The sequence below is a fragment of the Oryx dammah genome, unplaced genomic scaffold (assembly GCF_014754425.2).
Source record: "Oryx dammah isolate SB20612 unplaced genomic scaffold, SCBI_Odam_1.1 HiC_scaffold_6, whole genome shotgun sequence".
Taxonomy (NCBI): domain Eukaryota; kingdom Metazoa; phylum Chordata; class Mammalia; order Artiodactyla; family Bovidae; genus Oryx; species Oryx dammah.
The window spans coordinates 8,084,897-8,099,295 of record NW_024070190.1 but is presented as its reverse complement, the minus strand read 5'-3'; the positions used below and the strand labels follow the sequence as shown (position 1 = coordinate 8,099,295).

Genomic DNA, 14,399 nt, shown 5'->3' with positions numbered 1-14,399 from the left:
GAGAGCTACTTCGTTTCCAAAATAATTTCAGTGGACTAACAGCCGAAAGAGCAGAAACACCACAGGCATCAAAAGTTTTGTGGGTTTTTCTTGTAATAATTTTTATCCCCAAGGGGGTAAAAGAAATCCCTAAAATCTGTGTAGGGAACACAAAGCAAGAAAATTCCCCCTTAAAACATGTCTATAGTAAAAGCTTTCTCCTGGCCCCACAGGAAAGGTCCTTCAGCGCCCCCATCTTGGGTGTGGGCTGGGCAAATTAGTACAACACAGACCCAAGAGGCAACACAGAAAAGAAACTGTAATGGCAGATGGAAGGGAACTTCCGGGGTCCTCCAGGCCGAAGGCAGCGTATCCATCCGCAGGTGGAATGCCTGGGCGCGGTCGGTGTGCGGTTTGTGATTCGCCTGTATCCCTGCCGCTGCGGAAGTGAGCTCAAGAGCAAAAAAAAACCCAAAAACAAACAGAAACCTTGCTGTGGTTTCTGAAGACTGGGGTTTCCATAGGTGACCCGAGAGGTTTTGTAACTTCCACATGAAGCTGTTTGCCAAATGACTCATTCCAGAGCCGGAGAAAGATTGATCCACCCCCGTCAGCCCCCTCTCTGTTGTCATGACCGCCAGAGAGACACTGGGGAAGGAAAATGGGGACATTCCAGTTTTTCCTGTGTTCCAGTCTCTCAGCCCCAGTCCCTCTGCAGGGAAAGGAAGACTCTGGGTACCAGGTTCATTTAGCTGATCCTTGGTGCAGTGAGGCCAGCCCTCGCCTCTTCTGTCACTTCTCCAGGTACTAAGGACCCCAGGGAGCTCTGGCCAGTATAGTGAAAGTGAAGTTGCTCAGTCGTGTCCGACTCTTTGCGGCCCCATGGACTGTAGCCTACCTGGCTCCTCTGTCCATGGGATCTTCCAGGCAGTAGTACTGGAGTGGATTGCCATTTCCTTCTCTAGGGGATCTTCCCGACCCAGGGATCGAACCCAGGTCTCCTGCATTGTAGACAGATGCTTCACCGTCTGAGCCACCAGCTGGGTCCCCCTGCCCCTCGGTCAGGCACCCAGTGTGCACGTCTGTGTCTGTGTGTGCAGGAGGAATGTTCGAGGAAGTCCAGGCGTGACTCTAAACAGTTTCTCACTCTTCAGTTGGTAGACCAATCCTTTAGGGCCCATTCTCCTGCCTGAGAATGTTTGCATCTGGAATATAGTGATAGTGAAAAACACTAGGCCCTCTTCTCAGAGATCAGTCAAACCCTCTCTGCACCGCAGCGATGAGAATGCCACCATTCCTTTTTTTGTTTTGCTTCTGCTGGGTCTTTGTTGCGGCATGCAGGCTTTTCTCTAGTTGCAGCGCCTGAGGTTCTCTTGTTGTGGAGCATGGGCTCAGGGGTTGTGGCTCCGGGGCTTAGTTGCCACCTGGCATGAGGAGTCTTAGTTCCTCCACCAGGGATGGAATCCACATCCCCTGCACTGGAAGGTGGATTCAAACCATTGGATCATCAAGGAAGTCCCCCATTCTTTTGTGCTGCTTCTCTCTTTTCCCTGCAGTCATGTCCTGTGGTTGGACTGCTTGCTAGACCTAGGTGCCCCCAGCCAGGGCTGTAGGTCACTGAAAGCAGAATTTGGGGTTCCCCAGCTAGGACAGGCTGGCTCCACCCTCTATAAGGGATCAATGTTGATATATAGCCCCATCAAGGTATAGGTCATCTGTGTTGTTTCCACCAGTCGGTCTCCTTGTCTGCAGCTGCCCTTCCTTTTCAGCAAGACCAGATGTTGATGACTGATGCAGTCTCACTTGCTAACTGCAAAGGTTTGTCCTTCTAAATGGTCTCCTGGGACTTCCCTGGTGATCCAGTGGTTAAGATTTCACCTCCCATTGCAGTGGGGGCAGGTTCAATTCCTAGTCTGGGAGCTGAGATCCCACATGCCTCTTGGCCAAGAAAACAAAACATAAAAACAGAAACAACATTGCAACAAATTCAATAAAGACTTTACAAATGGTCCACATAGAAGAAGACCCTTTAAAAAACACTCAAGTAAATTCTCTTTTGAATTCTGTCTGGTGAAGTTCTCTATGTGCTAACAGCAACAGCAGTTGAGGTGTATCCATCACTTTCATGCCAGGCACTTAGCCAAACCCACTGCAAACTTCCTTTTATTTAAGTCAGGGTATTTCTTAAACTAACTGGCATGATGTCCATTTTCCAGATGAGGAAACCGAGGCTTCCAGAAAATAAAATCCTGCTCGAAATCACACAGCACTCAAGTGGCAGAGGCTAGGTGGATACTCAGGAGGTTGGACCCCAAAATCCTTGCTCTGAATCGTAGCCACCAGGCTTGGCCAGCTTCACAGCATCTCAGCCCATGGGAGATGTATGGAGTTTGGCAAAAGGGAAGAAAAGGATGAGAAAACTGATTCTGGATGTACAAGCTCTGGGTGAAGGTTAACACATCCTTTTTCCACTGCCTTATACACAGGTATGCTATTTTCCTGCTTGGCTCCCAAGGGAAAGAGAGTGAGAGTCTAGTTCAAGGCTGTCCCAGCACCACCCAGGTTCTCTGCCTCTGGCCCTGTGGTGACTGCTGGGCTCCCTTGCTGCCTCTCCAGTCCTGCCAGGGGACAAGTGCAGTCTGGAGACCATGGGCGCCTGCTGGTCCAAGTCGAGTGTAAACCAGAGAGCTCCTCTGTGGGCACCCAGTGAAGCAAGGAGAAGAGGGCTGTGGGTTCCGTTGACCCCCAGCCCGACCTCACCTCCTTACTGCTCACATCCACACTGCCCGCAGCCTCAATGGTCCTTGAGCTTCACATTCCACTGGACAGGGCACTGCACTTGGCAGAGAGGACCATGGTCTGACCCCTGGACTGACCCCAGAGGAGAGCAGGCAGCCCTGCTGAGAAAGACACAGACCTGGGCAGCGAGAGCAGTTCTTAGCCCTGACACCAACTTGGCCTTACCAGCAAAGTCATTCAACTTCTCTGGATTTCTTATTTCTCATTCTCAAAATGAATGAGGAGCTTGGGTTTCACTCAGTCTCTAAAAATTCCTTTCAATGCTAAGACCCAGTGATTCTAAATGTCTCCCCTCCTGGGAGCCCCATTTCCATTCTCCTCCTGTGAACCAGGGGACCTTCTTCAGTGGGGATGATGGCCGAGTTCCCAGGAGGCTGTGCACCAAGGGCACAGGGATTACAGAACAGAAGGGGGATTGTTCCATCCGCTGGCAGGAGGAAGTGGCATCCTCCACAGCCCCGCTCAGAGGCAGATTTCAGAGCCACAAAATTCTTAGGGCTCTCAGTGCATTTCCAGAGGATGAGACCTACGACCTCCTCGGGAGCTGGTGATGAAAGGCGCCCCTCCACAGTGGAGACTGATGCTCACACACAGGCGGAAGTGGCTTTTCCCCCAAATCCTCCATCATCGTCACCCATGATTAAGTGAATTTAATAACAATGCCCCCTCCCCACCAACCAAATGACTTCTCTCCAAATTTACAATGTTCCAACTATTGACTGTGATTAACTGCTATAGCCACTGCATAACAATCTGGAGGGCTATTGTGCAGGGGAAAGCTCCTTGATGCTTTGCTCACTTTTCAGAAAGAGAGAAGGCAGGGGCATTAGCTGGAGGCTCTCTTATCCACTTGGCTATTTGTTGTTGTTGTTCAGATGCTCAGTTGTGTCTGACTCTTCGCAAACCCATGGACTGCAACATACCAGGCTTCCCTGTCCTTCACTAGCTCCTGGAGCTTGCTCAAACTCATGTTCATTGAGTCGGAGATGACGTCCAACCATCTCAGCCTCTGTTGCCCCGTTTTCCTCCTGCCTTCAATCTTTCCCAGCACCAGGGTCTTGGCTATGGTATTCTTCAAAGTAAAATATTCCAAGATGAAAGTGGAGATCAAATTACCAGATCAGCAAATAATGACGTGGGGAAAATGAGGAAATAGGTATCACGTGGGCAGTGGTTGACACATCTTTCTTATCTGTGGCTCTCAGCATGCAGGGGCTGCTCAAGGTCACTGCCCACAAGGTCTGGCTGACTTTCTTAAAGCAAGATCAGAGAGCAAATCATAAATGGAGGCAAATTTCAGCTGGGTCTTTCAACCAGCCATTTTGTTCTATGAAAGGTCACAAGGTAACAGGGTAATTGGAGGGTTTGGATAAGCTGGTGAGGGAATAAAGGCTTTTCCCAAGGATGATAAAAGCAGAGAAACAGCTCTCTGCCCTAAACTGGCTGCCCTGTTTCTTCAAAAATAGGTTCTCTAACGTGGAGAAGCAGAAATCGAAACCTTCCTAAATCCTCCTCGAATGTTTGGAATGGAACAAAAACACCTATTTCATTAAAAAAAAAAAAAATTACGTTTTGAAAGATCCCAGCAACAAGAGGCACCAGCTGCTGGGTCATCTAAGTGTTTTTGGAAAAGGAAAAGAACTATTCGGCATGAAAGATTCAGGAATGTCTGTTGACATATTAAGGAAACAACCTCAGGGGACAGCTGACAAGGCTCCAAGAAACATTACCAAGGCAACAGTGACGCAAACGCGTTCCGTTTTTACAGGCGGGCCGGCTGCCAGGCTCCCTCGCCTGGCGGCTGATGTAATGCTAATCCCTCTCTGGGTTAGCGTTGCTTGGATATCAACTCAAGCGGCTCAGTCAGCTGCAATCAATAGCAAGCTCCTTTTATAGAAGATAGTAAAAGAAAAAATATGTATACAGAGAGTGAGAGAGAACCCCAGATTCTGGTGTGCTGAAAACCTATACATTGTGTCAAAAACGAGAGAGGCAAAGGAAGGCAGGACCAACACAAAGCTAAGAACCACCTAAAAATGCATTCAGGTGTCTTTCCATAGAATAAGGCCCGTTGTCAACAAAAGATACTATTATTTCGTACTATTAGTTTTTTTAAGGCATAACTAAAGAATATGCCTAATTCCCAGCTGAGCTAAATGAAGATGGAAGAAAACAGAAGACATTACGTGGGAATGTGAAAATAATGATTTTTTTCATTATCGAATAAATGGGCTGATTCCTTTTAAAACCTCTGCGTAAAATACTGCTTTTGAAAAATTCTATCTTCAAGACCACTGCTTTTCAATTATTTTAGAATAAATAATAAGATGAATTATGCAAATTTTAATCAGCCTTGGATTGAATGCTTATGTCAAGGGTCCTCTATAATGGGCTAAGGGGCCACTTTTGCATTTTCTCTTTCTCAGGCACGGCAATTTTAACTGTCCAAGAGTGATAAAGAAGAACCCCTTTTAAAAGCTCAGTTCAATTATGCACATTCTTCTTTATTTTCTAGGTCATACTTAGATGGAAGGAACTGATGTGATCTTACACAGACGACCAACAGCAAAAGCATCCCTCATTCCAAGACTTTCAGAGTCTAAATAATAATAAAATGGGAGGGGGGCGGTGAAAGGGAAGGATGAACACCGATGGAGATAGAGTTATTTTTTAATAATAATGAGATGAATATAATGATGGTACAGCACATTAGATGCAGGAATCAAGTCCACTAGGATGGCAGTGGCGTGATAGCAATGGCACATGACTCACCTTTGACCTATTTAAAACACTTTCCTTCTAAGGTAGTGAGCTTTTTTTTTTTTTCCCACCCAAAGGAAATTTAAGCTTTGGGGAGTCAATAAGCCTCATGAATTTATATGAAAAGTTTATGGCTGTATACGTATTTTTCTGGAAGTCTCCCACCTTTCATTAGATTTTCAGAAAAGTCCAAAAGCTCCTCCAGTGTGAAAACTGATGAATTCTAAGGAGTTAAAAATCCTTCAGGAATTTGATCTCAATTATCCTTTAGCTCCGAGGGAGATCATTTATTTACAGGTAAAGAAAGTGGGAAATTTAGAGGCTAAGTTGATTGCCCAAGGTCATGAAGTGGCCTGGTCTATAATTATCAGGGACACTAAGATCAGACGGTCGCCTTGTATGAGTTTCTGTGGCATGTCCATTAGTCAGGAATGTTCCTTTAGAGCACTGCTTACAAGGGAAGGACCAGAGGAAGCTTGGGATGCCTTCTGATGAGGTCAATTTCAACTCAACTGACAACCCCGGCCCCCATCCTTTCCCATGCCTGCCTACTCTGCCCTCTCGGGCCCCCACCTGCTACCCAAAGTCTCCTTTCAGTGAGGCCAAGGCTAAGCAGAAGACTCAACTGCAGAATTTCAACATTTTAACAGTCTCACATAAGAATGTAATTTTAGCATCACCTTTCTTTGATAAAGCGATGTTTGCTTTGGAATCTTGAAACACTTCCTATCTGGCAGAAAGGATACAGAACAGGAAACTAGGGCACACAGATAGGAGGGAACTTCCCAGCATTGTAGAAAATAGGATGCAAATTTAGCTCTCCATACTCACAGGCTGGTCTGTTCTACATTGACTTACACCAGCTCAGCCTAGCAATCAAGACCTGCATTTTGAATCAAATTCTTCCTGCCTGTGGGGAGGGGTCAGTCATGGATGGCACAAAAAGTCCTCAAGTAGGAATGCAAGAAAAAAGAGTGGAGTGGAAGGCGTGAGAGTAGGGATTTTAATATAAATATTAAAAAGTGTAACATTTAATGTCATTTTACCATTCTAAAATCATATTTGTTCATTGTAGGAAATTTGGGAAAAACAAAAGTAAAGAGAAGAGGAAGGAAAAAAATATTTAACCTCATCTCTCCCAGGTATGATCCTAAAAGAATAAACATCCTCATTGTTAGGACTAGCTTCTCCTCTTTCTAACCATGACCTTGAAGTCACAAACTCTTGGTTTCTTTGGAAGGAAAAATGCAGATGATAAAACCTTACTTGCAGGCCTCCCAGACTTGCTACACAGCTCAAATAAGATTATGGATTTGAAAATGGGAAAACTCATTTGGAAAGCACAAATGTCTATATTATCTATAGAAGGAGTTCATACTATTACCCTTAGAAGCTGCTTTGTCACGATTGTACTCAAAACTGCTGAAACTATTCCCTTAAAAACACTGCTTCTCGGGACTTCACTGGTGGTCAAGTGCTAACACTCCATGCTCCCAATGCAGGGGGCCAGGGTTCAATCCCTGGTCAGGGAACTGGATCCCACATGCTACAACGAAATATCCTGCATGTGGTAACTAAGACCTGGTGCAGCCAAATAAATAAATATTAAAAAATACTGCTTCTCATGCTGATTCTCTGCTTTAGAACTTACCAGGATCCCTTTGGCCTGTTATTCAAATCCAAGTGTCTGGTCAGACTTTTCTTAATTCAGAACCCAATCTTGTCTTTGGTGCCACCAACTACGACTTCTGATGCCAATTTTACTCCATCCAAGGAAATCTTAACAACATTGACCCACAAATTGTTTCATATCCTGAAACTTTTCATAGGCTTTCCTTCATGTCTCACATTTTAGGCCACCTTAAAATGCAGATCACTTTTAATGCTTTATTTAATATCATTTCCATCAAAAGATGGCATGCTGAGGAAAGTGGGTAACCTACTCAGAGCTAGTTTTATACATGATCATTATGTGACATGTCATTTAAATTTACATCCATCTTGTGATTTTTCTCCTGCAAACTTTTGTTTTCATTCCCTACATCCTTTCCTAAAATGCTTAAAAAATAGATTTTTACAAAACATGGGATATGAATGTCATTTGTTGTGTATGAATTTGCTAAGAAATTGGGTGTACCACAGCTGTTATTTTTTCCACATATCCTACTCAATCTGTCATGCATTTACTATGTTTTATAAATATGTGACATATTTGGAAATATATTGTTCACATATCTTTCATGTTTTCCATTCAAGGCATGCTAAAAATATAGCATCAGTTTGTCAACATGGCTTGCAAAGACGACAAGATCTCCTCATTTGAAAATGCTAAGAGAGTCCAGAGTCCAGACCAGGCAGTTATTTCAAGAAGTTTAGCTTCCTGTTTCTTACTTTGCCATGTTCAGATATGGCCCTGTGTCATGTAGAAATTCTGTTTTAAGCATCTCAGATACAAAAATATCTGAAGTGAGGAAAGTTACTCAAATTGCTTCATGTCCTAGAATGCTGTTTAACTTGCTCCAAGTACACGAGGAGTAATAGTCTGGGTTCTCGCACTTTCTTTCTGAGGAGTCAGCAACATTACCCTGAGATAAAGCTGGTAGGACGGTTCCATGAACTGAATGGTCAGAGGTGTGCAAATCATAAACTGAGCTGGCTTCCAGACCATTAAAAATGCTTGTTTTGTTTGGCTTGACCACAGCCCTGGATGGAGGTTAAGTCATGTCACTTCCCAGAGAGTTTAGGACCCAGGTATGGCTTTATGTGTCTGTAATGTTGACTTGGGGGATGGAACTTAGGGATGGAAGACATGAAAAATACTCTAAATGCGTGTGTGTGTGTGTGTGTGTGTGTGCGTGCGTGCGCATGCGTGCGCATGCGCATTCAGTCACGTCTGACTCTGCAACCCCATGGACTGTAGCCCGCCAGGCTCCTCTGTCCATGGGATTTCCCAGGCAAGAATACTGGAGTGGATTGCCACTTCTTCCTCCAGGGAATCTTCTTAACCTAGATTTTGAGCCCATGTTTCCTGCACTGGCAGGTGGATTCTTTACCACTGAGCCACCTGGGAAGCCCTGGACTCTAAATATCAGTTCTTAAAAATAAACATCCTTTTTCAGTCAAAAGAACAAGGCAGTGGTTAAACTGAGAAAACGAGTCAGTATCCAACTCTTTTAAAATTATCTTCTATTTTATAAATTACATATGTCAGTTTCTTTTAAATAAGGGCAGGATAAGCCTAAGAAACCTATCCTCCAGATCTCATATTTTCAACTGATAGAACCATGTCAATGACAACCATGCTTATTACACTGCTATTATTTATTACATGTTTATTTCCTGTGTTAATCGAATCTTAACACATCAGTAGCCGACTCTTTCCTTGCAGGAGGGAAGCCTGCCCAGTGGGCCCTTGCTCTTCAAAGCTGTCTTCCCAGTCGGGACTGTATGTGCATTGGTTCTGTGTAGCTGTACCACTTGGGCTGACCTCTGACTCTCCAGTGTCTGTCTCCCTTCATTAGTGTGCCAGGTCCAGATACACAGAGGACCAGGGGACCATGAAATCTGGCTGTGGATGCTGTGGAAGAGAGTTTTTAAATTTAATTTTTATTTTATATGGGAATATAGTTGATTTACAATGTTGTCTTAGTTTCAGGTGTCCAACAATGAGATTCAGTTATACATATATCCATTCTTTTTCATATTCTTTCCCCATATAGGTTATTATAAAATATTGAGTAGAGTTACCTGTGCTATACAGTAGGCTCTTGTTGATTGTCTATTTTATACATAGTAATGTGTGTATGTTAATCCCAAACTCCTAATTTATCCCTCCTCCCCTACTCTCCCCTTTGGTAACCATCAATTTGTTTCCCAAGGCTGTAGCTTTGTTTCTGTTTTGTAGATAGGTTCCTCTGTATCTCTTTTTTTAGATTCCACTTATATGACATCATATGATATTTGTCTTTCTCTGTCTGATTTACTTCACTTAGTATGATCATCTCTAGGTCCATCCATGCAGAAGAGGTTATTGATTTAGAGCTCAACTTTGAGGTAAAACTTGTTTTTTATTTGTTTTTTTCAATTGGAGTATAATTGATTTACAATGTTGTGTTAGTTTCTGCTGTACATCAAAGGGAATCAGCTATATGCATATAGTTATCCCTTTCCTCTTCAGCCTCACTCTGTACCCCCATCCCATCCCTCTATTCATCACAGAGCTCCCTGTGCTATATAGCAGCTTTGGGGTAAAACTTTGAAGGAAGTTCAGAAAGGGTTCTAACGTGTGCCTGGAAAGGGGATCCCCCAGTTTCTGGGAGACACTTGGGCTGTCTCTTGAGAGTGCCTCCCTGCTTATCATTAAAAAAAAAAAAAAAAACCTCTCTTGGTTATGTGATCACACATCCACCTTTTGAGATAACAGTGTATTATTAATCACCAGTTCCATAGCAATCTGCGTCAGGACAATAAAACCTTTGTACCCACAGCTTGTTTTTTCAAAGCCCTCTCTGCCCAGCGTCATTTTGCCTGTTCAGCAACCCTGCCAGGGAAGGCGGGTACTATTTCCTCCACTTTCGAGGCTGAGGAAGCACTCACAGCTTTCAGAGGAGGAGCTGGAATGAAGCCTCACTTTCCCAGCTCCTTTTTCCTTCCTTTCAACCACAGACACTTTGGATCGGTAACTAGTCACACTTCCCTCCATCCCAACCCATGAAGACCAATGGAGGGAAAAAAGGACCTTTTCCAGAGTGTGCTCTGGAAGAAAGTTCGTGTCTTAAAAATATGAACCTATTTTCAGGGCAGGAATAGAGACACAGCTCTAGGTACTTGTAGACATGGGGAAGGGGTTGGCGGGTGGGTAAATTGGGGGATTAGGACTGACAAACTGTGATGCTGGAGAAGACTTTTGAGAGTCCCTTGGACAGCGAGGAGATCAAACCTGTTGATCCTAAAGGAAATCAACCCCGAATATACATTGGAAGGACTGATGCTGAAGCTGAAGCTCCAATAATCTGGCCATCTGAAGTGAAGAGTTGACTCACAGGAAAAGACCCTGATACTGAGAAAGACTGAGGACAGGAGGAGAAGGGGATGAGAGAGGATGAGATGGTTGGATGACATCACCAAATCAATGGACATGAGTTTCAGCAAACTCCAGGAGATAGTGAAGGACAGGGAAGCCTGGTGTGCTGCACAGTCTATGGTGTTGCAGAGTCGGACACGACTTAGCGACTGAATAACAACAAATATATGCTACCATGTGTAAAATAGACAGCTAGTAGGAAGCTGCTGTATAGCACAGAGAGCTCAGTCTGGTGCTCTCTGATGATCTAGAGAGGTGGGATGATGGGGGTGTTGGAAGGGAGGTCCAGGAGGGAGGGGATATATATATATACATATAGCTGACTCATTTCATTGTACAGCAGAAACTAACACAACACTGTAAAGCAACCATACCCCAGTTTAAAAAATATGAATTTATTATATTCATATATTTACTATATGAATTTATTGTCAGTCGCTAAGTTTTTAGTGTCCATGAATTACTGTGTGCCTATCACTCTGCTAAATGTAATGACACATCAAAAAACATATCACAACCTTCCTATACTCCAGTAGCTTATTGTCGAAGGCAGATTCGAAGATGACCTCTAAGACCCCTTGCTCTTGTATAATCTCTCCCTCTTGAGAGTGAGAAGGACCTTAATTTGCTTCTAGCCAATAGGATCTGGCAAAGGTGATAGGATATCACTGCTGTGATTTCATTACGTTATGTGGCAAAGGTGAACAGATTTTTGCAGATGTAATTAAGATCTCTAATCAGTTACTGTAAGTTAATCGAAAGACAGATTATGGTGGGTGGGTCTGACCTAATCAGACAAGCCGTTTAAAAGAAGGTCTAGAGGTCAGAGACTCTAAGCAGCCTACTATCTCTATCTCCCTGGCTGGCTTTGAAGATGTAAACTGCCAGGAGAGTTACAGCTTCATGGGAATGAATTCTGCCCTGTGAACTTGGGTGAGCTTCCCTGGTGGCTCAGTGGTAAAGAATCCACCTGCAAAGGAGGAGATGCAGTTTGATCCCTGGGTCAGGAAGAGCCCCTGGAGAAGGAAATGACAACCCACTCCAGTATCCTTGCCTGGAAAACCCATGGACAGAGGAGCCTGCCGGGCTACAGTCCATAGGCTCGCAAAGAGTCGACACGACTTAGCAACTAAACCACCAGCACTGTGAACTTGGCTGAGGACCCTGAGCCTGGCTGAGACCCCAGCTCCAGGTGACAGGCTGATGGCAGGCTCCTGAGAACCTGGGCAGAGGACACAGCTCACTTGTGGCAGCTGTGAGATCATAAATGTGTGTGTCTTTAAGCTGCTAGATTTGCACTAATTTGTTACAGGGCAATAAAAGACAAATACACTTATGATCTAGGAAAGGGTTACTAGGCAACAGAATTTAGTATCTGTCAAACCTAAGGTTTGTAAAAAAAAAAAAAAAATTAACTTCTTGAGTATTATTGGGTAGGCCAAAAAGTTTGTTTGGGTTTCTCTGTAATGTCTCACAAACCCAAGTTATAAGTAAAAGAGCCAACTCATTGGAAAAGATCCTGATGCTGCAAAAGATTGAGGGCAGGAGGAAAAAGAGGGCAACAGAGGATGAGATGGTTGGATGGTATCATCAACTCAATGGACATGAATTTGAGCAAACTCTGGGAGCTAGTGAAGGACAGGGAAGCCTGGCATGCTGCAGTCCATGGGGTCGAAAAGAATCAGACACAACCGAGTGGCTCAACAACAGCAAGACGTAAATAAGATATAGAGGTGATATGTAATGCCAATAATTACACCATGGTAATATACAATTAGTCTTGTCATCTAGAAACAATAGTGACGGCTGTATCGTCTCCCTCTGTCTGTCCTTTTCTCATACCCACAGTAGCTCAACCAGTTGCTTATAGGAAGGACTGATTAATGCCATTAGCAATCACATTTAGAAACATCAGATAACCGTTACAAGAAGGCATTTTAAATATCTGTCATGGTTAGAGCCATCACCTTGGAGAGGAAGAGTTGGATTCTGCGCCAAGTCACAGGAAAAGATTTCTCTGAAACGCTAGGATTTCAAGGGGTATTTATTCCTATTCTAAGCGTTGTAGACACTTCAAGGCAGTGCCTGAAACAGTGCCTGGACTATTACTAACATAGTAAGCACACAGTAGGTACCCAGCGAATATTGAATACTCGAAAATGGCATCAACTCTGGAAAACAGTCTTCACTTTCAACATGTCAGATGGCATAGAGAGCCGACTTGTGCTTGCCAAGGGGGAGAGAGGTGGGAGAGGGATAGATTGGAGTCTGGGATTAGCAGATGCAAACCTTCACCTATAGAATGAATAAGCAACAAGATCCTGCTTATAGCACAGAGGACAATAGTCAATATCCTGTGATAAACCATAATTTGGAAAAGAATATGAAAAAGAATTGTATATATATGTATAACTGAGTCACTTTGCTGTACAGCAGAAATTAACACAACACTGTAGGTCAACTGTTACCTCAAGAAAAAAATAAATGAAAAAACCAGTCAGATGGAATGGTTTGTGTATTCAACACTGACCCATGGATCTGACCCCAAAGGTGACATTTTAGTGATCCTTTCTTCTGTTAACCTGATAAGGAGAAGAGCAAGCTTTTCTCGTGGTGGTGATGATGCCTAGTGAGTGGAATGAGGGAGGGAGGGAGATGAAGCCTGGCCAGGTAGAAGGTGTCTCAGACCCACTCTGAGAAGTCACCACGCACCTGGGAGACAAGGCTGGTGACACAACCCAGCGCTCGGCTGACCTCACGTGTAAGAGGAATGAGGATATGCATCTCCGCATGTGTCCCTGTAGGGAGACCATTCTGACATCCAGTGCAAAAGCAGTCTTAATGAAACAGGACAGGGGTGAGACGTGAACAGCGCCAAGCCCCAGGCAGTGGCAGCACGGTGACTTTCCAGGCTGCCCCACACAGCACGCCCGCAACTTACTACAGTTTGAGAGCTTGGCCAGGCCACTTCACCCACCCAAGCTTTGGTCCCCTCAGTTGAAAATGAGGGGTAATTATGTTGCCTACCTCATTGCAAAGTGGTGATAGGGCTCCCACGAGAATGAAGCTACTTCACATTGACGGGCTGAGAGATGAGGGATGCTCCATGAATATTTATGATTATGATTCACAGAGGTGAACCTCAAAGGTAAATGACAGGAGTGACTGGCTGGGTGTTACAATGTCAGGGGAATGCTTCACAGTCTGACTCTGGCTTCAGAAAACTCCATGCTCATCCTGGTGACCGTACCAACATTGGTGCCCGCTGGTTAGAATGGGAGATGGTACCTGGCCTCGAGTGCTGGGCGGGCAAAGCCACCTTGGTGCTATAATGAGATATGTGCCTGCATGGTGTCACTGTCCTTGCCTGGGGTGGAGCGGCTGGCGTGGCTGTGCCTTCCTCCCCGCCCCCTCCCCCAGCCCCAGCCTCCATCCTCTCCCTCTGCAGCGGCTGAACAGTGGCCTTCTGTGCCCCTTTCTGTCCACACTTCCGCTTTGACTGAACTCAGACTGATTCACAAGCTCTGGATCTTTGCTGGGCAGCCCCAGCATACAGGGACCAGGCTGGCCTGGTTTCCGCGGAAGCAGTGTGTGTGTGTGTGTGTGTGTGTGTGTGTGTGCGTGTGTGTATGTGTGTGTGTGTGTTTGTGTGTGTGTTGGTGGTGACTGCGGGGACTGTCTTCAGACTGAGAAAGGAAAAAGCCCTTGAACTAATTAGAATTTAAAAGCCCTGAATGATGGCCATCGTGAAGAAAACAACAACCGTCATGGGGCAGAG

The 14,399-nt window shown here is 44.7% G+C and overlaps 1 long non-coding RNA gene across 1 annotated transcript in view; it reads right to left on the bottom strand.

Annotated features, from left to right (window-relative positions):
* Positions 1-8,641: 8,641 nt before the first annotated feature.
* The window catches only part of LOC120865428, a 56,155-nt gene continuing 50,397 nt past the window's right edge, over positions 8,642-14,399 (bottom strand). Inside the window, exon 3 of the long non-coding RNA XR_005721398.1 lies at positions 8,642-9,115. This is a non-coding gene — a long non-coding RNA (uncharacterized LOC120865428). The remainder of the gene's footprint in view (positions 9,116-14,399) is intronic.